The following is a 26,035-nucleotide window of genomic DNA, read 5'->3' on the forward strand; positions in this document are numbered from 1 at the left end:
TTAATGAAGAAACGGAAGAAGCACTGGGTAAAAAATATAAACAAAAAAGCAAGAATGAATTGTGGACAGGCAATAGAGAACAGCTATTCAAAAAAATACATTGTATCTACTTGAGGCTCAGAAAATCAGAAGGAGACAGAAGGAGATATATCGAAAAGAAAATGATGTCAGAAGAACAGTTAGAGGGTAGAAAAATAAATTGTGGGATAGAAAATGTCTGTAAATCAATATCTAAATAGGGCGTCGAAGAGACACAGAAGTGGGGAAATGTTTTGAGTCAAAAACAACAGAAAGAAAAGAGAATATAAGATGGCAACCGAAGAATACATCTACATACAAGAGGAAGAAGCAGGCATGACCAAAAACATACTAAGAAAAGCGCAATGTTATAAAAATAACAGAGCAAATGGTCCTGAAGCGATAAATGCCGAACTCCTCAAATGTGGTTTAAGTTATAATATGTGTATAATAACACAAAAATTTATATGTGTACCTATAAATGGATATCCCTTCCCAAGCAATGGAAAGAGACATACAACTCCTCAATGCACAAAAGGTTCTAAAAAAGACCCTAATAATTATCGTGGCATCTCAGAAACTAGTACATTTAGTCGTTTATATGGAAAGAGAATACTGAAGTTACCAGGATAAAGAACAAAGAGGATTCAGGTCTGGCAGGTCTTGTACCTACTAATAATGTGGATTACTTCCTATTTATTTCAAACTTAAAAGTTCATGAAGCAACAAAAACGGTATGGGAAGAAGTGCCGATTTAAGATGAAACATTTTTTGATCTCAAAAAGAGAAAAATTTACCATTGTAGTTGTGTATGTACTTTATGACCCATTCCGAATCTTAGTGCCAAATAAAATTAATGTTTGATGATGTCTTTAGATTTGTTAGTGTAATAATGATTGCCTAATCTACGGTGCAAAATATTAAACAATTTTGTAGGTAGAGGGTTTATTTTAATAAAAATTACACTGAAATGAAGCATATAATTTAATATTTTAACGTACTGGTTAACTTTTACATCAAAATTTAATGAGATATATTTAAAAATATATTAAAATAAAAACCAATACTTACGATTTTTATTATGGTAACTTAAACTCATTATCAGCCGAAATAGCTCAGTTGGGAGAGCGTTAGACTGAAGATCTAAAGGTCCCTGGTTCGATCCCGGGTTTCGGCAATCTTTTTAAATTTTTTATTTTCTTTAATCAAATTTGTAATCAATTACGTACGTTAAATTTATATTTTAATTTTATTTTTTACTTCTCTTGTTCTCTTACATACTCATTTAATTCATTTAGGAAAATATTAGATGTAACAAATAGGTATAGAGATGTCCCAATACGTCTCTGCACAAAAACAACCTGACCTAACCCTTAAAAAGTCGCCACCGACACGGCTCCGCACCACACCCATACAATAGGGGGTGAAAATTGACCTAATTTTGGACATTGGGGTTAATATTAAGTTCAGTTGGAAAATATTCTTATGGGCGTAAACTGTCAGTGAATCCATTTTATTTAAGTATATCTAAATCATTGGAAACGCGTTAAAAATGTTATTTTTACGTTAGCAACCAATTATTTTGGTAGTTGGTATTATGTGAGACTTAAACTAGATACAAAGTTGATTAAATTGTGTCACACGGTGGAGTGTAAAAACATTTGCAAGAGAATTACGTTGATGATGGTATTTAATTACAGTAAGTATCAACAATCCAGTCTTGTAATTTAAGACCATATATATAAATTCCAAGATAGAATTTTAAATACCGCACCATAACCTTAATATGGGCCATTCCAAAAGGAGAAGTGGAGGCATGTGGTGTTGCCAGCTGAATCTAAATAAAAATTGACCTAGAATTAGACCTATTTCTAACAAAATATTTAATAAATATTCTATCTAACTGTATTCTATTGCACTATATAGTAAACAACTTCCGCCGTGCACATTCTTATCAATGAAAATTCGAATCCTTTATCTGAAAAATGATTCTGAACATATTTTCCTGTTTTATTTTGCTTTTTAAATGATTTGATATTTTAAGAATTATCCGGAAATGTAATTGGAAATAGTTTATATGCTGTTTAGATTTCCAGGTGTAAAAAAATACGATTTCCTATCCAGAAAGCTAAACGTAATGAACAATGTCCAATTATTAAATTTTTGTACTTAACTCCTAAAACATTATCTGGAAGTTTTCAATATTCACAAACCATGGGTTTAATTTTCGCACCTTTACCAAACATTTTTCTAACGATTTCTTGTCTTTTCTTCTTGCCGTCCATGATAACGAATATGTTTCACTCCTAAATATAATATAGACCACTGAATGTTCAATATTTAGAATATATTTATTTGAAAATCGTCTCCATTTCTTTTGCATTATTAAAGATCCCTATTCGATGCTATCTAGAAGTCTGGAAGAACATAACAAGAACAAGCTTGCTACCGTGTTCTTAGTTCAAGATCTATGCTAGAAGGCTGGAAATTAAGTTTGAAAAATGCGCTTCTTTTAATTTCAATTAATCGTTCAATAATTATTCCTATGTATCTACTTATCGTAACAGCACGCACCTCTATGTGCTACGCTTATGCTTAGCGTTAAAATCATGTACATATTATAGATATTGAAATCGATATATACACAACAAAACTTACAAGGAATCAGCTCATATTTCTTATTATTTCCAGCAAATTTAAAAAACACAACATACGAGGTCAAGCAATATTAATTTTAAAGAAATTTAATCACCAATACATAAAGATTAAAGAAAAAATTAAATTCTTGAAATAACAAATTGAAACTATTTGTTTCAAAGTCAATAGCATAAAAAAATTCAATTTTATTATTATTTGTTTGATGATTTTCTTTAGTAGTCAGTGTTACCACCCCTAGCCCTTAAGCAAGCTTCAATTTCCGTGGGCATGCTCCTAATTAAATTGTCAAAATTTTGTTGTGGTAGATTGTACCATTCTTCAAGAACAACTTGTACTAGGTGTGCGGAGTTTTGTGGATTATCCCGGCGAGCTCTAATTCTTCTTTTAAGCATATCTCACAAGTATACTGTATACGGTTAAGGTAGGATGAGCAAGCAGGAGACTCCAGAACATTGATATCTTCTGCTTCAAGGAAGTTCGTAGTCACTCTACTGTTATGTTGAGGTGCATTATCATGCATGAAAATAATTTTTTTTTCAGTGCACCTCTCCAGAGTTTTTTTGACCGATCATAATGCCTCACCAGAACATGACACTTGCTCCTTTATATCTGAACAGATCTACTCCAGTCGTCAGAGACGAAAATGCCACTGAACCTCTCCAAATCATACGAACAAGCTGAATTTGGCCGAGAATATTAATTTTGGTACCCCAAAAAATATGCAAAAAAGTTTAGCACTTTTACCCCCGGGCTTCTCCATAAAACCCCCCTCATAGGGGGGTAAAAACGCAAAAAAATCGATTTATACAGAATGTGTACACGGTAGAAAAGAATGTTTCAAATAAAAAATGTAGCTGAGAGAATTTTAAATAAAATATTTATAACCATTTTTTTTTGTAGGATGAACCGTTCTCTTAGAAACAACGCTTGAAGCGACCGTTGATTTTGCATGTCAGTTACGCGCGCGAAATCAATATAAAATTTGTATCAGCTCGACGGTAAAAATTCGATATCTTTTGATTCAAGTGACCTATCGACAAAAATCAAGATGCTTTTTAAAGGTGAGAGTTTAGCTGTTGTATGCAGTTTTTGTATTTTGCCGAAAATAAACTCAGATTTTATACAGGTGTTAAATAAATAAACGTGGCGCGATTTTTGCCATTTTTTATGATTCTCACGAGATCAATACAATATATCCCTTTCATTGACTGGCTACCATGAAGTTTTGATTACTAGAGGCTATCCTTTAAAAGCTATAGCATGAAATTTTAGTTTTACGTTTTAACAAAAAATATGAGGCATTTAAAGTATGTTTAAAAAACTTTGGAATTGGCAAAATACAAAAACAGCATAGGAAAGCTGCACTCTTTGCCTTTACAACGCATCTTGATTTTTGTCAATAGGACGTTTGGATCAAAAGATATCGAATTTTTACCATCCAGCCGATACAAATTTTATTGAATATTGATTTCACGCGCGCGTAACTAACATGTAAAATCGACGGTCGGTTCATTCTACACAAAAAAAGCTTATAACCATTTTTATTTAACATGATCTTAGCTACATTTTTTATTTGAAACATTTTTTTCTACGATCTACAGATTCTTGGTAAATCGATTTTTTCACGTTTTCACCCCCCTGTGAGAAGGGTTTTAGAGGAAAGCCCGGTGGTAAAAGAGGTAAACTTTTTTTTATCCTTTTTGGGGTCCCAAAATTAATATCATCTGCAAAATTCAGCTTGTTCGTATGATTTTTAGGGGTCAACACTCTGACGACTGGACTAATCTGCAGTAAATTTATGCAATCAATCTTGTGCTGCCTGGATAACTCGGGAACTTGTAACTGTTTACACGGTGATGTCTTATCTGATTGTTTTATATGTTTATTTATTTTCAACAAAAACTTTTATTCTTTGCAACAATAACAAGTTTTTTCAAAAGAAATAAATAATATTGGTCTGAAATACATGGCGATTCCATATAAGTTTGGTTGTGTGTATCTACTATTTTGAATTATAGCTTATTATGTTTTGATTATAAATACTTAGTTACATAGTATCAATTTTTTGCTTCTTAATTATGTTAAATTATAGTTTTGCTGTTTCTCTTAATTATATTATTTCCCCATGGTTTCCCTGGTTTCCCAATTATGTGACTAATACTCCTGTTTTCTCTTTTTCACTCTTCGTATTATTTATTCCCTGTTCTTTTTTCATTCTTCGCAACACTTTTTCATTAAATATAGTCTATTCACAGTATATGTAGCATTCTACTGTAGTACTATTTTTCGAATACATCTAATTTATATAGGTTCGCTTTTCCAACAGCCATGCTGTTGGATATACATATATGGATATGGAGAATGCATGGCCTTGTTATGTCCTCGTTCTTAATTCTAATGCTGTGTCTCTATTGTTTAGCAGCTTTTTCATTTTCAAGAAGGTGGTTCTTGCTATTTGTATACAGCATCTTATCTCTTTTGCTTGTTCTGCGTGTTTCGTATACGTACTACTATATATATTAAACAATATGGGAGACAATATCCAGCCCTGTCTAACTCCTTTTAACATTTTTACTTCTTCTGATAGTTTATTATCCATTTTTATTTTGGCTTTTTGGTTCCAGTATAAATGCGTAATTATTCTGATATCCTGTTTATCAATATCTTTCCGTCTTAAAGCCAATAAATTTGTCATGTTTAACCTTATCAAGTGCTTTCTCAAAAACAATAAAGCATGTATATATATCTTGATGCACATCCATACATCTCTGCATTAGCACATTTATAACATACAACGCCTCTCTTGTGTTCGTTCGATTTCTGAATCTCAGTTGAGTCTCGCTTATTTCTATATCTAATTTTTTACATATCAGGTTTTGTATAATTTTCTGGCATTTGTAAGAATATTTGCATCTGCATCATGTATGGTACTGATCTGTTGGTTTTTCCTTATTTCAGTTATTTCTTTAACTTTTCTTTGTACGTTAAGGCTATCGTATTTCCTCTCATATATTTTCATTTTTCCTCACATTGTTCTTTTACCTTGGCTTTTTTGCTTCTCTTATTTTGTTTTTTATTTCTTTATTTATTAGAGTCAATAATTGGTCTGTCATTGTCATCCATTTCTTTTTCGTTGTTTTCATCGGTTATAAATTTTCTCTGGTTGTAGATAAAATGGCTTGTTGAATTGTGTTCCATCGTTTGTCTATATTATCGTTATTTCCTTTGATTTGTAGTAAGTTATAATTAATCTGCTCTTTTGTTTTTCGACATATGTTTTCAGCTTTTAATTTGTGGATATCCAATTTTTCGTAGATTTTCTTGGTCTTGATTTTTTTCAATATAATACTAATTTTAGCAACAACTGGATTACTAACATTAAAACACAACAAACTCAACGAGAAGAAAAACAATTAGAGCACTACCGTTCGTCAGGTGACTTTATTTTCACAAATGATTTCATTAGGCTGTGTTGTTTGAGCTCTTGCATGAATGAAACAACACTTAAGTGTATCAGTTTTTGTATTAATGATTTGTATTCTTGCATCTTTTTATTTAAATTTCTTTACTTGGATTGAGTTACATTTTACAATAGATTTTTTAGTCCTATTACTTACAAGTAGTTACTTTGAATATATTAAAAATTAGCAACTTTTTTTGTTAATATTATTGACTTAAATACACCTCTACGTGTGATTCATAAGGTATTTAAACTTCATTCTTTTCGTGAAAATCATAAAAATTCTTGCTTAGGAATTGACGGCGAACGAATAATAATCCCCTGTACTATGGCGATTTTTCCTACAATTATTTAAAGTTGAATAAATGTGGAAGTTGGCAACACTGTGGAGAAGATTTCCTGGTTTAACGGGAAACGGAGAAGCAGATGAGTAGAAGGAAGATGCCGATACGTCCTGCATTGTATATAAAGCACGTGACTTAAATAAACACGTGCAAATTTGGGGTTATCAGAGGAGGCTTAAAATATTTTATCCTAATATTTGAAAATTCAGAATCGACTGTAGAATACAAGGTGCATGTATTAGAATTTTGATGCCTTTAAAAATATGAGAAGTGTCTACGAATTAAAAAATTAATTAAACAACCTCACATCCTAGAGAAGAAAATTCATGTAGTACATATATCTTCGATAATATTTGTGAATTCAATTTGTAGGATGTTCCTCCATGAGTCTTATTGCTCTTTTTACGCTGTGACTTTATCTTCCTGTCTACTGGAATAGTGTTCATTTGGTTGATGATCGCCTCCTACTTCTCTTTCCCTCCGGTTTTTCACACACCATTAGCCTCTCTATATTGTTGACTCTGATTATATGAGCAAGGAAAGTTAATATCCTTGTACAAAGCTAAAGAGACGCTTTGGGTTGTTGACCACCTTAAAGGCTGATACGTTTGTCCTATCGGCTGTCCCAGGAATTCGAAGCATTTTCTGCGTCTTCTCAATCATTATATCTTATATGCGCCCATTTTTTCCCTATCTGTTCTAGTGATCCAAGTTTAGGAGACATAACTGAATACTGATTTGTAAACAAGTATTCGTATGAGGTTCATCTTAGTATTTTTCCTTATATTCGTGTTTTTCCATTTTTGGTTGATGTTGAATATAACTTATCTGTCCATCTGAATACGTCGTTTCTGATCTAATTCCTTTGCCACAATGGAAAAAACATTGTGAACATCATCTGTTATCTTTGTTAGCAAATACACAACCAAATAGCAGACAAGAGCTTCAGAACCATGTTATAATTATCTGGTAATCGAAAACAGACCGGCGTACACATCCAAATATTAATCACCTATTAACGAAGTAGCATTATAGTAATGCAAATATAAGTATAGAGAAAGCTAAAATCGGACCATTCAGAATAAAAGAAGGCTGAGCCTCAAGTCCTAAAAATATTCCTATAGAATTACTAATGGCAGGAGCTCTTATCTTTGCAACAGAATAACAGAGCTGATGTAAACCTTCGGTCAAGAGATGTAGGTCATTGGAGTGGAAGACTGTGCACTTAATATATATTTTTTAAAAAAAGGAAACATGAAACATATCATTGTTATCTTCTTCTTCTTACGATGCCTATCCGTTCCGGATGTTGGCGATCAACATGGCTATCCTAACTTTGTTTGCTGCTATTCTGAATAGTCCGGTTGTCGATGTATTAAACCACTTTCTCAGGTTTTGAAGCCAAGATATTCTTCTTCTCCCTGGTCCTCTCTTTCCAAATACCTTGCCCTGAAGAATGAGTTGCAACAAGCCGTATCTCTGTTCATTCCTCATAACATGGCCAAGATATTCTAGTTTGCGCTCTTTGATGGTGTTAATAATATCGCATTACTTGCCTATTCTACGTAGGACCTCAACATTAGTCACACGATCCACCCATGAAATTCTTAAAATACGTCTGTAACACCACATCTCGAATGCCTCGAGTTTTCTTAAAGAAGCTTCGGAAAGTGTCCAGGCCTCTACTCCGTATAATAACGTAGAAAATACATAGCATCTAATGAGAGAGATTTTGGTAGCAAGTGGTAAATCGTGACTTCTGAAAAGAGACTTCATCATTATGAACGCCGATCTCGCTTTTCCTATGCGTTGTTTTATTTCACTGGAGTGATCCCATTGGCTGTTAATGTTGGTACCAAGGTATGTGTAGCTGTCCACTCTGTCAATTGGATGTTGGTTAACCAAAAGCTGTGTATTTAATATTTCGCGCTTACTGATTACCATGTACTTTGTTTTCTTCGTATTAAGATCAAGTCCGTGTTCTCTAGTTATATCTGATATACGCGACATTATTCTTTGCAAACCGTCCAGATTATCTGCCAAAACTACTGCGTCGTCGGCATATCTAATGTTGTTTAGACGTATTCCGTTGACTAATACGCCTAATACGCCTTCTTGTAGTTCGCCTAGCGCTTATCATTGTTATGTCCGTGTGTAAATATTGCGATAAGGCCAATATTCGGTAAAGTTATTAATTATTTTTGGATATAAACCTTCCCTTTGTCGCTACTAACCTCTGTCACTAACCTCTATACAGTTATCACCCGTCTTGTTTTGGCTTGTTTCTTAAGATCGCTTCATCTCATTTAAAGTTTATCTCTTTCTGCCTTATATTTCCATAATCGACAGTATATTATGTGAATATTTCATCTATCATCATTTTGAACGGCATCTTCTCTAAATTTTTATTTAAATTTTACTACTTGCTCTATAACGTATCTCAGTTTGGATAGTTTTCTAATTAATTCATTCTTTTTCAAGCTTTAACATTTCAATGCAAAATTTTTCTTTCCAATGCTATTTGGACTTTTATTTTATCAATGTTTACCTTTGTAAGTGTCCAGACTTGTAAAACACTAGTGAAAAAAGGAAATATTTTTCTTGTTAAGTTTCGTATTACATTGGTTATTATTGGTTCCTGCATATACTTTTGTTGTAGTTAAACAACAAGACAGTATACAAATCAAAAATCAAAGAATGGAAAGGGGAAGTATTTTTGAAATGTGTAAAAGATTTTATCATCTTCGAAGGAACTTACGGAAGAATCTACGTCGTTAGAGAGAAATCTACGTCGGAACACGACCATTTTTTACTGGAGTTGAAGCAGCAGATAGAGTATATCTGCGATCAGCTAGGAATTAAAATCTTTTACATACTTCAAAAATACTTCCCTTTTCCATCCTTTGATTTCTTTATATGTTTTCTGTATCTCTAATTAATTAGATCGTTTTGTAACGCATGTATTACGGCCAGATTTCTACATAATTGGATGCTTTTTTGCTTTTAACGAGCATTATAAATAGTGTATGATTTCTCACCGATGAAAATATTAATAGATATGTATCATACAAGCCGGACTAAGCCTTTCAATATATGCACATGGAATGTGTATTCCATGTTGATTTTAAACGACTCCTCCTCCTCAATATTTTGTCCTACGTAAGGATGTAGTGGCGTCATGTAATTTGTTTGACTATTTCTGTAAAATTATCTCTCTCCTGTGGGAGTTGTTTTGCTTCGGAGAATGAGTAACCAGTCATCTCCTTTATTTGGTCCTACCATCGTACTGGAGATCTTTCTCTGGATCTTTTACCCGCTAAATTACTTTCAACTATCATTCGCTGCATGCCTCAGAATCTTTGTCTCTATCTCAAATATCTTAGTATATTTTGGTTGATAGTTGTGATGAGTCTAGTTTTTATGTTAAGTTCTGCTAGAATTGAGTTATTTGTGCGATGGGCATGGGTATGTGCAACATTCTACGGTAGACACACATTTCAAATGCCATTATACGCTTTGAATCGGCTTTTTTTATTGTCCAAGTTTATGAAGCATAGGTGGCGATAGGAAATATCAATGCTCGAACAAGGCGTAATTTTGTGTTTTTTGTGATGTCAGTGTCCTTCCAAATTTTTGTGAGTTTGGCTGTTGCCGATCTGGCCATTGTAATGCTTCGACGGATCTCGTCTTCGCATCCTCCACTATTAGTAATAACGGAGCCTATGTAATTAAATTGCCTGACCATTTCATAACTTGCCATGATTCTTATCTCTGCCTGTTTGTTTCTGATTCTATCGATGATCATCACTTTGGTTTTCTGCATATTTATTTTCAAACCATATTCCGTACTCACCGTGCCTAGCCTATTCATAATTTGTTTAAGTTCTTCTGGTGATAACGCCAATATAACAGTGTCATCAGCATAACGTAGGTTTTTTAATTTTCTTCCTCCTATCGTTGCTCCACCTTGCCATTCATCAAAAACTTGACGCATAATATGTTCACTATATATATTGAATAGAATAGGGGATATTATGTATCCCTGTCGAACTCCAGATTTTAATTTGAAGGTTTTCGAAATCACATTATTAACTCTTACATTAGCAGTATTATTTACATATAGTTTTTATAATAAATTGATTAGATGTTCTGGCGTACCCATTTCTCTAAGTATATGCCACATTTTATCCCATTTTACGACATCGAAGGCCTTGGAGTAGTCAACACAGCATAAATATGTTTCTATATTCGTCGATAATTTGACGAATATTAAGAATATGTACTCTTGTTCCTCTACCTTAGACGAATTCGCATTGATCTTATGGAATTTATGGTAAGAGAATTGATTTTAGTCTTTCATTGATGATGGTTAGAAGTACTGTGCTCGCGTGTGATATCAATGCTACTGTACGGTAATTACTGCAATCTGTCGGTTAACCTTTTTTTATATATGTGAATAAACGTGAGTTTACCCCAGTCATTTGGCCATTTTCCGGTATTACAGATTTCATTGCAAATTCTAAGCATTACTTCCGTCCCTAATTATCCCATTTCTTTGAGTGTTTCAGCTGTTATTTCATCTTTTCCTGCTTTTCTGAATTTTAGCTTTTTCATTGCCGCCTCAATTTCTGATTTCAATATTGGAGGTTCTTTTTCATAACTTCTTTTGTCTGTATTATTGTCTGGGTCGTTGTTAGAGAATAGTATTTCGCAATATTGTTTCCACACCTCTGCGATGCCCTCTGGGTTTGTTATGGTATTTCCACTATTATCTTTGATGATCTGTGTCTGCGGTTTGAATTCTCTCGCTAGATACTTGACTTTTAAGAAAAGTTCTCTAGCTTCTTGGCGGTCAGCATGTTCCGCTAGTTGTACACATATGTTTTTAATATAACTATTTTTGTCCCTTCTGCACAAGTGTTTTATAGTTGTATTTATGGTGCGTATCTCTATTTCTTTTTTGTTTTGAATTTGATGTACCGTTTCGTCTTTCTTCTACAAGATTGAGAGTCTTCAGTTATCCAATGTTTTTTCCTAGCTGTTTTGTCTTTGGGATTAGTATTGTTGATGACTTCAGTGATCCATTTCTTTGTGTATTCCCACGTTTTGTCAGGGTCTCCGAGTCACTGGTACTTCTGCTAATGCTTCTCTAAACTTTTCCGGTTGTTTTGGAAACAATTTTTGTCTTTTATTTTTAATTGTTTTACTGTGTAACTTAATGCGAAATTCTGCTTGTAACATTTTGTGGTCGGAACCACAGTCTGCAGCTGGTTCTAAACGACTAGATACTCGTATGTATACATGACATAAAAGTATAGCAGGAAGGAAATGGCAGCGACTTTTTTAAAACAAACTGAGTAGGCATTATTTCATTTTGTAATATTATTTCGAGACGTGACCGAATTAAGGAATTTAGCTTTTCAACAACAGTCAATACTGCACAACATGAGAATACTAGATTATTCGGTTTTTCCATGAGTCATTTTCGTTATATTCCAATAGTAAAAAGAACGGTTCAAAGCCGGCCCTGCGGCAACGTTAAATAACCTCTCTTCGCCGACTGAAAGCCGGCAAGCCGCAAGCTCAATGCATGGTTCCATTATGTCACTCTATCCCGTTGCGTTTCGTGTTTCGTACAAATAATCACTACACTAGTTTTTATCTGGTTTTTATTCAGTAGGTAACTAATAGTGCGTTGTGTAGTGTGTCATACCTACTCGCTAAATATCCTAATTGGTCATTTCGGGGAAGTAACGTGTTGTGATTTTTTTTGTGAATTTAAAAGGCAACAAGTTACATTTTGTAACAGCTCGTTTCAACACGTGGTATTTGTGATTCATGCGAAGGAAAAATCAGGTGAGTCTGTCTGGTCTGGTATTTTATTGTGCACTTGGTTTTGGAGGGAGGGATGGTAAACTGAGGAGAATCACAGTTTGTTTGTTATCTATCGGAATGCAAAGCTGATTTAGGCTAAAAATAAAGATGATTTCTAATTCATTCATTCTATCTAAATGTAGTAGAATTTATTTGGTTCTCATTTTATGGTTATTTTTAGCTACACATTATTGTGAGTAAAATTATGTAAAATATCGCAAATAAATAATTGGACGCCGGAAGTATTTTATTCAAAACATGTGGAATTCAGTAATTTAAAAAAAATACCACACTATCACAATTTTGCAATAAAGGAGCATTTTTGTCACATGCTTATTTTTTATTAGTTTTTATTGTAGTTTTTACTACACAATAAAAATTGTCTATTTTTATCGTGTAGTAAAGTATCGTGTGTAAGTCATGGTTTGTAAAAATAAAGATATATTTTTATACATAAAGATAATAATAAACAAGAAATGAATAAAGCTTTAGTCAAGTATTTGGCCTAATGGTAACAAATCTTTATATAATATATTAAGTACAATATTCCATGAGAACAAACCGCAAATTATGTATTAATAATAATACTTTATTATTAACATTTAGGTGTCCAACTCGAAAAATTTATATTTTATAATTTATTCTATGGAAATTTTAATTGGAATTTTGGATATGCTTCGGATCCTTATTGGTGATTTATTATTCTGCGTAATTTAGACTTTAGGTACTTCTCATTACGGATATCCTATCAGTAGAGTATTAATACTTCAAACGAGCTTTCGATCAAATAAAAAGGTGGCAACTAAAAAACATGAATTTATATCAGACCTTCATTTCAATGTTTTGTTTAGAGCTTAAATGTGTGCATCGAGTATTATATCCTGATAAGGATAATAGTAAATTTCTTCAATATTTGAAGCACTCTATACCAGTGGCGGCTTTTGGGGGTAGGCAGGATAGCCCGGGCCTACCCAATAATTTTAAGAGCTTTAACATTGAAAAACATATATTCAAAAATTATGTTACTGCATGTAAATAACTTTTCAATGTACTAAATCACTCAATACATTAGCGTCCGTTAAAGCAACTATGTTTATATTACCACAGAAAGTATCGAATCGTATTCAGGCATTTTAAATATCATTAATAGGCCCGATCGGAACTGGCCGACCCAGCTCACATAAGATCCCCGTACAAAAAGCGTTTGAAGTTAAGCAGCTTGGCGGACAACGATTTATATTGTCGTGCTTATGCTATATCGTTGTCACTTGTAACGTAATTATCGAATTGTAATATAAATTTTTGTTTTAAATTATGATAAAAAATATGTAACATAATCTGTAATTGTAATATATTTTTAAACAAACAACACAATTGCAAACAAGTGCACGGTTGCCCAAATAAATTTTAAAAAATTCGTAAAATTCGAAAAAGAAATCACATTTGCATGATTTCTATGTCGCCTGATTGTATCCAACTTATATATGGCAACATTGTCGCCGAGCATTAGTTCAATTTTCACTGTTATCTGTTATTATTGCACTAGTTGTTTGGCCGATTGAGGTTGATTTTTTAAAATTTTTCTTGTAATAGTGAGATCGTTTTATAAGTGATACATAAAAATGAGTTTTTCTGACGCTTTACCAGGTTGCAGTAATAGTAATGTTGATAGTGAGTATTTGGACATTGTTGTTTCACTATTGGAATCGTCATTATCTAGAAGAACTGAAGTTTAGTTGGTAGGCATTGTAACACGGATGTATCCGAAGGCAAGGCACCCAGGGGGAACTGCGTTCAGATGTACTCCGTTTACTCTGAATCCAACACACGCCAGGTACGATTCATCTGGTACGGTCTTTAGAAGATTCCCACTCTCACACAAAAAAATATGTATTACACACACTGGCGGCTACAGAAATTTTTTTGGAGAGCTCATGGATCTTGAGGGTGATTAATTTTCTCTGATGCAAGGTCACTTTTAGTCATACCACCAATAGGATAAGTGGGTTTTAAAATATTTTTAAGGGGGGGGTCATGACCCCGTTAACCCTCCCTCTGGATCCGCCACTGATTACACATAGCTATATGTAATTTGCTGGCTTGGCCTACTCAAAATTTTACCACACCAGCCGCCACTGCTCTATACCTACTTATTTAAGTAATGGGATATACAATTAGTAGCACCAAACTAGAACAATAGTACAAATTCCTCAATTTTTTATCAATTATTATAATAGTACCTATTTACGACGAAATAACTTAATTTTCCTTTTTTTCTAATAAGGAAAACCATTATATTCTACATAGCTCGAAGGTTAACGATATTGTAGATCATAATATCGACAGTTACATTTACTGTCGTCACTATCCTTATTCATAACTGTTGTAAACAGAATACAGGATTAAATAATTGCGTCGATGCGATTTTGACAAATTCACCATTCTAACTTTGCTTCAAAAAATACCATATACATACTACTACTCATCTTTATTTGGTAGAATATAAAATTAGCAAGTATAGTAAAATAGAACAAAATAAAAATTCCTACATTGTTTTACGTATTTAATACAAAATAATAAGTAAACTGCATCTTAGAGTCACAATAACTGTCGTAAAAATCCTCATGCGAATCATCAAGAAATTACTTTCCTGTATTATTCTGCTAGTACATTGTATTCCGGGTTTATAAAGCCGTGATCTGGAATTATCTCTTCCTGACTTTTCGTCTGCAAATATCATGGAACATCATGGAAACGGTGCATAAAACTTCCAATGAATTTTTATTTTCAGAAATTTTTAGGGTGGCCACTTTTTTTGACGGTCAGTGTATTATTTTGCAACATTATGAGGTTTGTGAGTGATGAATTCCACTAATTTTTACTAGCATACGTGTTTTTTTTTTAATTTTGATATTTGGATTTATGTTTATAAAATTATATTTTTATAATTTTTGTTTGTTATCTTTCAGTAGGAACACAAAACTTATTAATAATAAATCTGCCGAAACATAAAATCTATAGTTCTGCGCTAAACATCTACAAAGCGAAACATGCTATAATTGGTTTCAAATGAGTGTAGAGTAATAAATCATGAAGTGTCATAAAATTTGCCTGAATTTCGGTGTCGTCATGGGCGTAGGCAAATGGACGGATGTCAACTTCGTCGTCAAAAATTGATGTACCTCAAAATATCATATTTTGGATATTTTGTGATAACCAATTTTATTTAATTTTTCGATTAACTTATTCTTCAAACTCGTATTCCATTATATGGTCATTAAAGCTAATTACATTTTTATTTATAAAAACAAATTCACTTCCTTACTGAACGAATAAAAGCATTAGAAGAAACTGATAAGGGTATGACGCACCTCCTAATATTACTAAGAACTAAAATAACTCAACATGAAGACTAATAACGCGTAATGAGGTTTTACTTACACTTTCATTATAATCCCTCTTTTATTTTATTATTATCATTCGACATTCGACGTTCGAGTTAGTAATTGTTACTACACCAATTAAACGTACAGTAATATTGTGATATAGAAATAGTGAAAAAGTTATAAAATGGCGACATTTACTCCAAAGAAAAGAGGTGTAAAAAATTCTCCGCTATCTGTTAGTTAAAAAGTTATAATTTTAAATGTATATGATTGCATAAAACACGATCACCCTAGTTTGTCTGTGCAAGAAAGTGTTGAGCGATGTGCCCGAATGACTGGAATTGGACAGTCCACGATTTTTAAATTATTGCGAGAAAGAAAGATATCAGGCCAGTTAAGTCCATGCAAGAGAAAATCAGGAAGACCAATAAAAATCTTAGGTGAAGACACCAAACGTGACATTCGAAGAAAAGTTCATTCGTTTTATTTTAAAAAGGAAATACCCACCCTTGACAAAATACTAATGGAGATAAGCCAAGATAACGATATTCCTTTGATATCCAGAAAACTTTTATGGAAAACTTTAAAAAGTATGAATTTTTCCTGGGAAAAGCACAATCGAAAGGCACTATTACTGGAAAGTGATGAAATCATTTGCTGGAGACGAAAATATTTGAGAACTATAAAACAGTACCGCAGAGAGCACAAGAAAATTTTTTATCTTGATGAGACGTGGATAAACGAAGGTTATATAGTCCAAAAAATGTGGCAAGTAAAAGGGAAGAGGCTTATAATTGCTCACATTGGAAGCGAAGAAGGATTTTTAAAAGAAGGTTTGTTAAGCTTTGAGTCGTGTCGGACGGGAGATTATCATGAGGACATGAATTCGGATGTCTTCGAAGACTACTTCGGGGAAATGTTAAAATTTCTTCCAGCTGATTCGGTCGTGGTTATGGATAATGCAAGCTACCATTCAAGGCGCATAGAGAAGGTACCAACTTCAGCTTGGAGAAAGCAAGAAATTATTAACTGGCTGTCAAATAAAGGTATTCAGTTTGAGACGAATTCAATAAAGAAGGAACTACTAGCCGTAGTAAAACAACATAAATCTCGCTTCATAAAATATGCCGTAGAAGATGTAGCAGAAAAGTATAAAGTAACTGTGCTACGCCTACCGCCATATCATTGCGAATTAAATCCCATAGAACTTATATGGGCACAAGTTAAAGGATATGTTGCAAGGCACAATACCACATTTAAAATGAAAGATGTCAAGGTATTGTTTGATCAAGCCATTATGGAAATCACATCAGAAAACTGGCAAAAAGCAATCCAGCATGTTTTAAAAGAGGAAGATAAAATGTGGGAACTGGACAACTTGGTCGATCAGGTGGTTGACCCTATAATTATAACACCAGGGGATGATGACAGTTCTTCGGATGAAGACTATAGTGATATAGAATTGTAATAACGTATCCAGTAAAGTTTTTGTAGTTTTTGTGAATAAATTGATTTAAACTCCCCACAAGTGTTTCAATATGTAAAGTTCATTCGTGTGTGTTTGTGAGTATTTCCCGATTTCGGTTCGTATATATTTTATTGTTACATTTTATATTTTTTTAATAACACTGTTCTGCTGTATTACATTTTTATTTCCTTTAATATGATTTTTAAGAATGCATATTCTTTTGTCAATTAACCCACTAGCGCGCCTCTGGCTCAGTGTTTATCTGTCGATAACAATGGACTAATCCCTTAAAACAGGGTGATACCTACCTGCTCTTTATGAAACGACAGAATTTTGCAATGCGGACGGAATTTATTGACGGATTATTGACGGATTACCCTGTAGCGCTTTTGAATACTTCATGAGATTTTATTACTCTACACTCATTAGAAATAGATTATAGGTATGTAAAACCTGAAACCAAAAGAAAGGTTGTGCTATTTTCTACAAAAATACAATACTAATATACAGAGTGCTCCATTAAAAAAATATTAGAAAATTTTGCATTTGAAAATAGTCATCACACTGTATACTTGTTGTATAGCTGAATTTCAAGGATATTAAATTACCTATTTAAAAATAACACTACACTAGAAAATTTTTGGCATACCATTTACATTTTTATTGCCTAGGAAACGTAATCCGCAGCCCTTTAAGTGTTACAATTTTTCTTAAGAAAAGTGTAAATATTTCGAAAATTAATAACTTTGTATAATTTATTCATATTTAAAAAAAAGAGTTTGGTTCATTCCGTTGTTCTGACTGACCCTCTATAATCGAAAATAATTTTAAATCGTAGACGTCTTTGATTTATATCAGTTTTGATTGAAACATTTTTTATATACTCCATAGTTTAGTCGTAATCGAAATATATATCGGTTAATTAACGGCATTATCGGCTAATTATCACCGTACTTATATTATTAATTGTCCCTCGTCAAAGAGACGAGATTATTATAAACTTTTTTACTAAATATCAGTAGGAGTGACCGGATTAAATACTTGTTGCTATGTTTTCTAAACTGTCGCTTTACTATAACCCTTGTGTAAAATATGGTTGTCGTAACGGTGTATATTTACTTCTAATTTATTCAACTAAATTGAATTGGTAATGTTGTGTATTTTCTTCAAATATTTTTAACTATTATAGATTGAATTGATAATCGTGATAGGGCGGATGTACTAACCAACAATGGAAAAATTGTATTATTAAAAAGTTTTTCATTTCCATTATCAAATCAATACTGAAGAAATGTGATATTGTCATTCGTTAAATATTCATTAACTTTATGGATCATCAACAGGTCCGGTGTGGTTCTTTTTACAGGCTTTCACAGTGCTCCATTTTTTTGTATTTCATGTAGTAGATACCGACAAAAAATTTGTGAGTTCGTGATTATTTCTCGAAGAAAACCAAGATATTGCATCATCCACAAATATATTCATACATTTGAAATATACGTAAAAATGTAGGCAGTACACAAGCATTCATATTTAATTTTTTTAAATTTTACATACAAAAATTAAATCATTTCATATTTTATCTAATTAATTTATAATAACATATTGATAATAGATAAAAAAATAAAAAAGTAGTATTTATTTGGTACAAAATGTGATCGATGACTTTATCGAGATCCATATGAATTATCATAATGAATATTCATCAGTGTCAAGCCAACCAAGTCTCTCTTCAGCCATAGTTGACCGTAGCCAAATTTTATGTCTCCTCCAAGTAGAGAATGCATTCAGCACTAAATGCACTCAAAGGTAATGTCGCAAAAAATTTCAACAAAATCCGTAAACTAAACCAAATTCAGAATTCTGCTTTAATCTTTGCCTTCTAAAAATTGCATTCCACAACATATCTCCTCAACTAAGCAAAATTCTTAGCGAATTGGTTTCGTACAGAGTATATCGGAATAAAAAGAAAAAGACAGTTAAGATTTGATTTCACGTACAGGGCGCCTGCGCATCCGCTTATACGTATTTCGGCCTAATAGGCCTCATCACAACGGCTTTGGCAGTCGCTCTAAACGTGAAAATAAATCTTTTCTGTCTTAGGAAGCAACTCTAACATGGCTTCGTATAGACGCGAATATCTGATAATAAAATCCGTAAACTAATTTTCGAAACCAAATTCAGAATTCTGCTTTAATCTGTGCCTTCTAAGAATTGCAAGGCAAAATAGACGTTGATAAAGATGTTATTAGAGACATGGCCAATCTTTGTACGAGGGGAATATGAATTCGGGGTTAAAAGCTTAAACCATGCTCTTCATTAATATTTTTTATTAAGGCATCAATCTCTGCCACGCCTATATTTACTTCTAATAAATTGATTTTTAACACAGAACGGTCGTGCTTTAGGCACTACTAGAACGGCCAAGGACGGTTATTTGACATCCGACTAAATAACCGCGAAGAAATTGATTATACCAAAATTTAAGAAATATGCTGTAGATGAAGTAGCAAAAGAACGTGGAGTTACGGTGTTGCGATTACCACATTATCAATTGCAAAATTCTTCTTCTTCATCTTCTTCTTCCTTCTTGTATGTAGGTTTTAAAGCCTGTTTCTTCTTCAATATTAGCCTGCTAAATTGTTTAAATTATCGCATTATCTTTTTCTTGGCTTGCAAATACTTTTTCGTCCATTTGGTGACTTATCTCGTGCTATTCGTACTATCCTATTATCTGCCATTCTACTAATGTGTTTGTCCCACTCCTGTTTTCGTTTTGTCACCCATCCATTTATGTCTTCTATATTGAATGCTCATCTTATGTTTTCGCTTCTCTCCCTATCCAACAGACTTTCCCTGATATTCGTCGGAGTATTTTCATCTCTGTTGTTTCTAGTAGTCGTCTCGTTTTAGATGTGTCAGGTCTTGTCTCCGCCGTGTATGTTAATATAGATCTAATTGCTGCTTTATATATTCTTGTTTTTGTGTCTTGTCTTAGGTGTTTGTTCTTCTAGATTGTGTCATTAAGAGATTCCGCTGCTTTACTTGCTTTTAAGCTTTAATCACTTAACTAACAATAACTTAATCCCATCAAACTAATTTAGGCTCAAATGAAGGAATATGTCGCGAGAAGCAATACCACATTTAAACTTGATACTAAATGACTCAACACCAAAAATTACACCTGGAAATTGGCAAAAAGCTATAAGACATGTTACAGTAGAGGAAGAAAAATTTTGGAAACACGATTATAATAGAAGAAATCTCCTTCTTCTTCATTCTGTATCTACCCATTTCTGGACATAGACCTCTTCCATTCCTTATATTGATTTCTATCTTACGCGATTCATATTCACGTTTACCTTCTATTTCTCTTATATCGTTTCTCGATTTTGAGCCCTACAATTCTTTTCGTCGCGCTTAGTCTCCATTCTGTGATTTTCTTAGTCCACCTTTGTTCTGTGTACTTGTCCACTGCCACTTCATCCTACCTATTTCTTTTACATTATATGTAACTTGTTCTTCTTCGATTCGATTTCCTCGTTCCTAATTCTTTTCTCAATGAAGATATTAAGCTTTGTTCGTTTGGTAGCTTTTTTTGTTGTTTTGAGAGATAGTTGTTATGATAGAATACAAGTATATTATTACAAGTTTTGTAATTTCTGATTTGTGTTTTTTCCTTCCTACTTTAATTCAGAAATTTGATGTGGCCTAGATATATGTATTTGCTGACTTTTCCAATAGGATATTATCTATGGAGATTCTTTTATCATTTCAGATAGATCTTCTACATTTCTTGCCATCAGAACTATGGCATCTGCAAACCTCAGGTGGTTCAAGTATGATCCTTTCATGTGCCACTCTAGTTTATTAAAGCCATATTCGAGTGCTACCGTGAATAATCTAAGCGATATAGTATCTCCTTGTTTAACTCCCCGATTTACTGTTAGTTTATTAATTTTGGTTTTTTCATCTATTGCAACAAGCATTGAGGAATTGTTTATATTTTTTATTAGCCGTATGTACCTAGGGATGATTCCTGCATTTTCTAGGGATCTTATAACTGATCAGGTTTGAATAGAATCGAAGGCTTTTTGAGAATCTATAAGTCAAGTGTAGCGGTAAGTTGTATTCGGTACATTGTAACATAGGCAAACTATTTACTTACATAAACATTCTAGGCCCCGTTGCTCGTGTCGGGAAGAGATTGAGTGTGGTTCTTTCAAAATTCATATACAATCTGTTTGTATTATCTTTAAAATTAAAATGAATTCGGCGTCAATCGTGATTTACTCTCGTAAGAAAACGAGCTCAGACAGAGAAATAAAATGAAAATTTTAAAACAAAGCTAACCTTTATTATTTTGTAACGAACAAAAAGTTATTAAAAGATTCTAGGAGAATTACATCATCTTGGAAAAGAAATATAACATTATTTGTTTATATATTATATTACAAATGAGAAGTCCTTATACGAAACTAAAATTAAAATTATATAGAAAGAAAATAAACATTTTAGATCTCGGCATTAAATTATGAATGAGAAATACTTATATCAAAATAAAATCATACTTTATCCCAAATTTCGAAATGCGTTCACATAAAAAAAACTTCTATTATATAGAAGATATTTAAATATTATATAGATATTTTTGTCATTAAAACACCAATAATAAATCAAATCACTGTTATTTAGTTCATAGATAATACTCACTGTTCAATAAAAAAAAAGTATAAAATTGTTGTATCCTGAATTATCCAAACGATTGTGTGGCTTGTAGAAAGGATATAATTTTTACCAACTAGGTATTCAATAGGATTGGGCGGCTAAGCAAACGGGATATTCCACAAAAGGCACTTATACCAAATAACGGTTATCCTACAAATTGTTGAGGATGTCATTAATGGCGGCCAACTGTACATTCTGGCTTGACAACACATACCATAAATCCATAGCTATTAAGATAACATCGGGCCAATAAACAGTTCTGGCAACCATTAGTACTCCCGGTAAGGGTCTAAAATAAATATTTATTTGAAATATAAAAGAAAAAAAAGAATTTTTCGGCTTACCTCGTCAAGAGACCACTCAAAACAATTTCGTCCTGTAGGTTGGACGTTCAGAGAGAGAAAAGAGAAGAATTGCAGGAAGATGACCAGCGCTCACATAAGGACAAAAAAGGTAAAATAATTACAGATTTAAGTGAAAAACTGGCAAGATGGACAGAATACATTGAAGAACTTTTTGCAGACGAAAGACCAGAAATAGCATTGGCAGAACCTACAGACGACACAACAGGGCCTGAAATCCTAAAAAGCGAGGTAGAATATGCTATAAGGAATACAAAAGGGGGTAAAAGCTGCAGGACCAGATGAAATTCCTGTAGAATTGTTGAAACTAATAGACGACGACGCACTTGAAATAATGGTGAACCTCTTTAACACAATTTATACAACAGGCATCATACCAAAGAAATGGCTCTCCTCTACTTTTGTCACAATCCCGAAGACGAATAACGCCAGAGAGTGTTCAGACCACAGAACTATAGCATTGATGAGCCACACACTAAAATTATTTTTAAAAATAATTCACAAAAGAATATTTAATAAATTAGAAGAGGACATAAGCGCCACACAGTTTGGATTCAGAGGTGGACTGGCAACACGGGAAGCTTTGTTTGGTCTGAGTGTGTTAATGCAAAGATGTTTGGATGTAAACCAAGACCTCTACGTAGGTTTCATAGATTTTGAGAAGGCCTTCGATAAAGTCAGACACCAAAAGCTGTATGAAATCCTAAGAAGCAAAAACATCGACAGTCGCGACATTAACATCATATCCAGGTTGTACTGGGGACAAACAGCAAAAATCAAAGTTGATAATGAGTTAACCGAAGAAATTGAGATTCGTCGAGGTGTGCGTCAGGTTTGTATGCTTTCTTCACTATTATTCAATATATATAGCGAAACAATATGTCAGGAAGCGCTCCTAGAGCAAAACATTGGTATGAACATTAACGGAGAGTTAATTAACAATATACGATACGCTGATGACACGCTAATAGTAACAGATAACCTAGCAAGTTTACAGTTTTTGATGGAAAACATAAACACCCATACCAAAAAGTATGGTCTAAAACTGAACATCAAAAAGACTAAATTCGTGATTGTAACAAAGAAGCTATACACCAATGTGAATTTAACCATAAATAATCAGCCAGTTGAAAGAGTTACGTCCTACAAATATTTAGGGGTTTGCTTCACTGATACTAATGACCAGACAAGAGAAATCAAGAGGCGAATAGAGATAGCGAGACAATCGTTTGTCAAAATGAAAAAGTTCCTATGCAGCCGGGACATAAATATAAACTTAAGAACGAGAATGTTAATGTGCTATGTTTTCTCCGTTCTGATGTACAGCATGGAAGCCTGGACACTGAAAAAGATAAACATCAAAAACATTGAGGCATTCGACATGTGGTGTTACAGGAGAATGTGGAAAATACCATGCACAGAAAGAGTAACAAATCAAGATGTTCTGCTGAAGATGGGGAAGGAATGCGAAGTCATAAAAACCATACAAACGAAAAAACTGGAATATCTGGGCCACATAATGAGAGGAGAAAAGTACTCTCTGCTTAGACTCATAATCCAAGGAAAAATCTCGGGAAAGAGAAATGTGGGACGTAGGAGGATTTCCTGGTTGCGAAATTTAAGGGTGGTGTGGGTGCAGTTCAATACAGTTGCTCAGAGCTGCAGCCAACAAAGTAAAGATTGCTGTGATGGTAGCCAACCTCCGATAGGAGACGGTACTGCAAGAAGAAGACCAGCGCTCAGATTTTTGAGGCCAAAATCGGAACTAATATGAACCACAGTTGGATCTTTGAGAGGTAATTTAGATGATTCCGCACTCGGCGGATAGGTGGAGTGAGCAACAATAAATTAAATATTTACTAGAAATTATACTAATAAATTTTTGAAACTTTGAAAATAATTTGAAACTTTTGAAACGGTTACATCTCTCGATTAGTATTCGTACACGTACAGTGGGTGGTCGATTGTACTGAATCTTTTCCTAAAACCAGCCAGTTCTTCCGGTTGGTAGAAGTCTAGTTTTTTGGTTAAATGATGTGAGAACATTTTCATAAATAGTTTCTATAGAGGTGGGATAAAAGAGATATTTTTTTTATAGTTTTCGATATTTGTATTGTCACCTTTTTTGAAGATCACAATTACTTCAGAGTTGCACCATGTTGATGGTATTGCCCATTCGTACAAGTATTTGTTAAACAGAATTTTCACTGACTTTTATTTTGTCATCGGCGATTTCAAGAATCTCTTCTGATCCAACGTTTAAGACATACTTTGCTTTTTGAGGTTACTCAAAGGTTGGCTGCTTTAGAAGTACCTTAATTTTACAGTTATAGAACAAATAATAGAGCCAATTTCTTCAATCAATGACGAATGTAGTAATGATAATCCTGTCAATTCAGACGAGAATTATATATTGATTTAGGTACCTATATAATAAATAGAGGTATGTGCTTATTAACATTTTTATATTTCTCTTAAGTCTTAAGGCTTGCTCATTTGCATTTTATGTTGTATTTCTGTTAGTTGTATTTTCTGTCCAATTTTAACTTGAGTATATTGTTACGCCCGCCATTGCTACGCCCATGATGAAATGTACTTAATTCGACGATTTCGAGTGCACGTGCCCTGACGTGAGAATTCAACTACAGTGTAGAAATCGGTCGAACTATCCAGAGATTTCTGGAAGCATAGGCGCACCAATATATAGAGAAATTACAATTAGAGTTATTCCATAAATATATTTTTAGCGTGAAGTAAATAAATGTTATAAATTAATTGTGTTTTTAGTGTTACAAGACTGTAAATAAATTAAAATACATAAGTGTCAGAAGACGGTAAATAAAAAACTAAAAATAAACATCACAATATCACTGAAAACACACTAGATAAAAATATCGAGTGAATGTTTACGAATTTTAAAAGATATTTATGATTTATTCAATTATTCAGATTGTCACATCCCGAAGAGGAGGGTGTTCTTCATAAAAATCCCGTCGGCAATAATTATAATTATCAACAGATTAGATATTGTAAGAAATATTAAACCAATACTTCCTTTCTCAGAGGAGTAGGTTTTAGAAGAGAAGTTTTTTGATATCGTATTATTATAACAAGAACTTCCTTTATTGGCATATATACGTAGAGGATATTCTATTGTTTAGAATAGATTAGATTTATTTTGATAGATATATTTATTACATTAGATTTAGAATAAATTTGATTAGATAGATAAGAGAGGCCCTGGACGTAGACGTATATCCTGGCTGGACAATCTTAGGAAATGGACTGGTCTAACGTCAACTGATCTATTTCGAGCTGCTGTGAATAGAATAAGATGGGTCAATGTGGTCGACAACATCTCTAGAAGATAGGCACATTTAGAAGGAGAAGAAGAAAGAAAACAATGCGAAGGGCTAGTCAACCAATTATCTGTATGGACAAAACGTATATTCATTCCTTCCATATTCAAAAAGCTTGGCCTGATAGCAGTAAAGCCGCGTTTACACGATGACAATGGCGAGACCATTATCAGAAGACAAGTGACTGGCATGAAATTATTGTCTTCGTCCAAATACTTCAGGCCAATTGCCTTGCCAACTGCCCTCACAATTGGCCCAAAATTCAGTTGTCTCCGGGAGTAGACTGAGGACAATGAGCTGCGTTCAGTGAGCCCCCGCACTACTCGAAATCTCAATTGTCGCGACAATTGGCGCAGTGTGAACGGTGTAGGCCAGTAG

The 26,035-nt window shown here is 33.4% G+C and overlaps 1 protein-coding gene and 1 non-coding gene across 3 annotated transcripts in view; both read left to right on the forward strand.

Annotated features, from left to right (window-relative positions):
- The first annotated feature begins 1,122 nt into the window (after window positions 1-1,122).
- TRNAF-GAA (transfer RNA phenylalanine (anticodon GAA)) lies at window positions 1,123-1,195 on the forward strand. Its single transcript has one exon. It is a non-coding gene; the product is annotated as a tRNA-Phe (tRNA).
- A 497-nt stretch (window positions 1,196-1,692) lies between these two features.
- Window positions 1,693-26,035, forward strand: part of LOC140434511 (peroxisomal acyl-coenzyme A oxidase 3-like) — a 129,498-nt gene continuing 105,155 nt past the window's right edge. Inside the window, exon 1 of one of the 2 annotated variants that reach the window (XM_072522837.1) lies at window positions 1,693-1,717. The gene's annotated coding sequence lies outside the window, so the exon portion shown is untranslated. Of the gene's footprint in view, window positions 1,718-12,071; window positions 12,337-26,035 lie in introns of those variants that run through there. The other variant, XM_072522834.1, reaches the window with a different exon arrangement.

The sequence above is a fragment of the Diabrotica undecimpunctata genome, chromosome 2 (assembly GCF_040954645.1).
Source record: "Diabrotica undecimpunctata isolate CICGRU chromosome 2, icDiaUnde3, whole genome shotgun sequence".
In the NCBI taxonomy this organism is placed as follows: domain Eukaryota; kingdom Metazoa; phylum Arthropoda; class Insecta; order Coleoptera; family Chrysomelidae; genus Diabrotica; species Diabrotica undecimpunctata.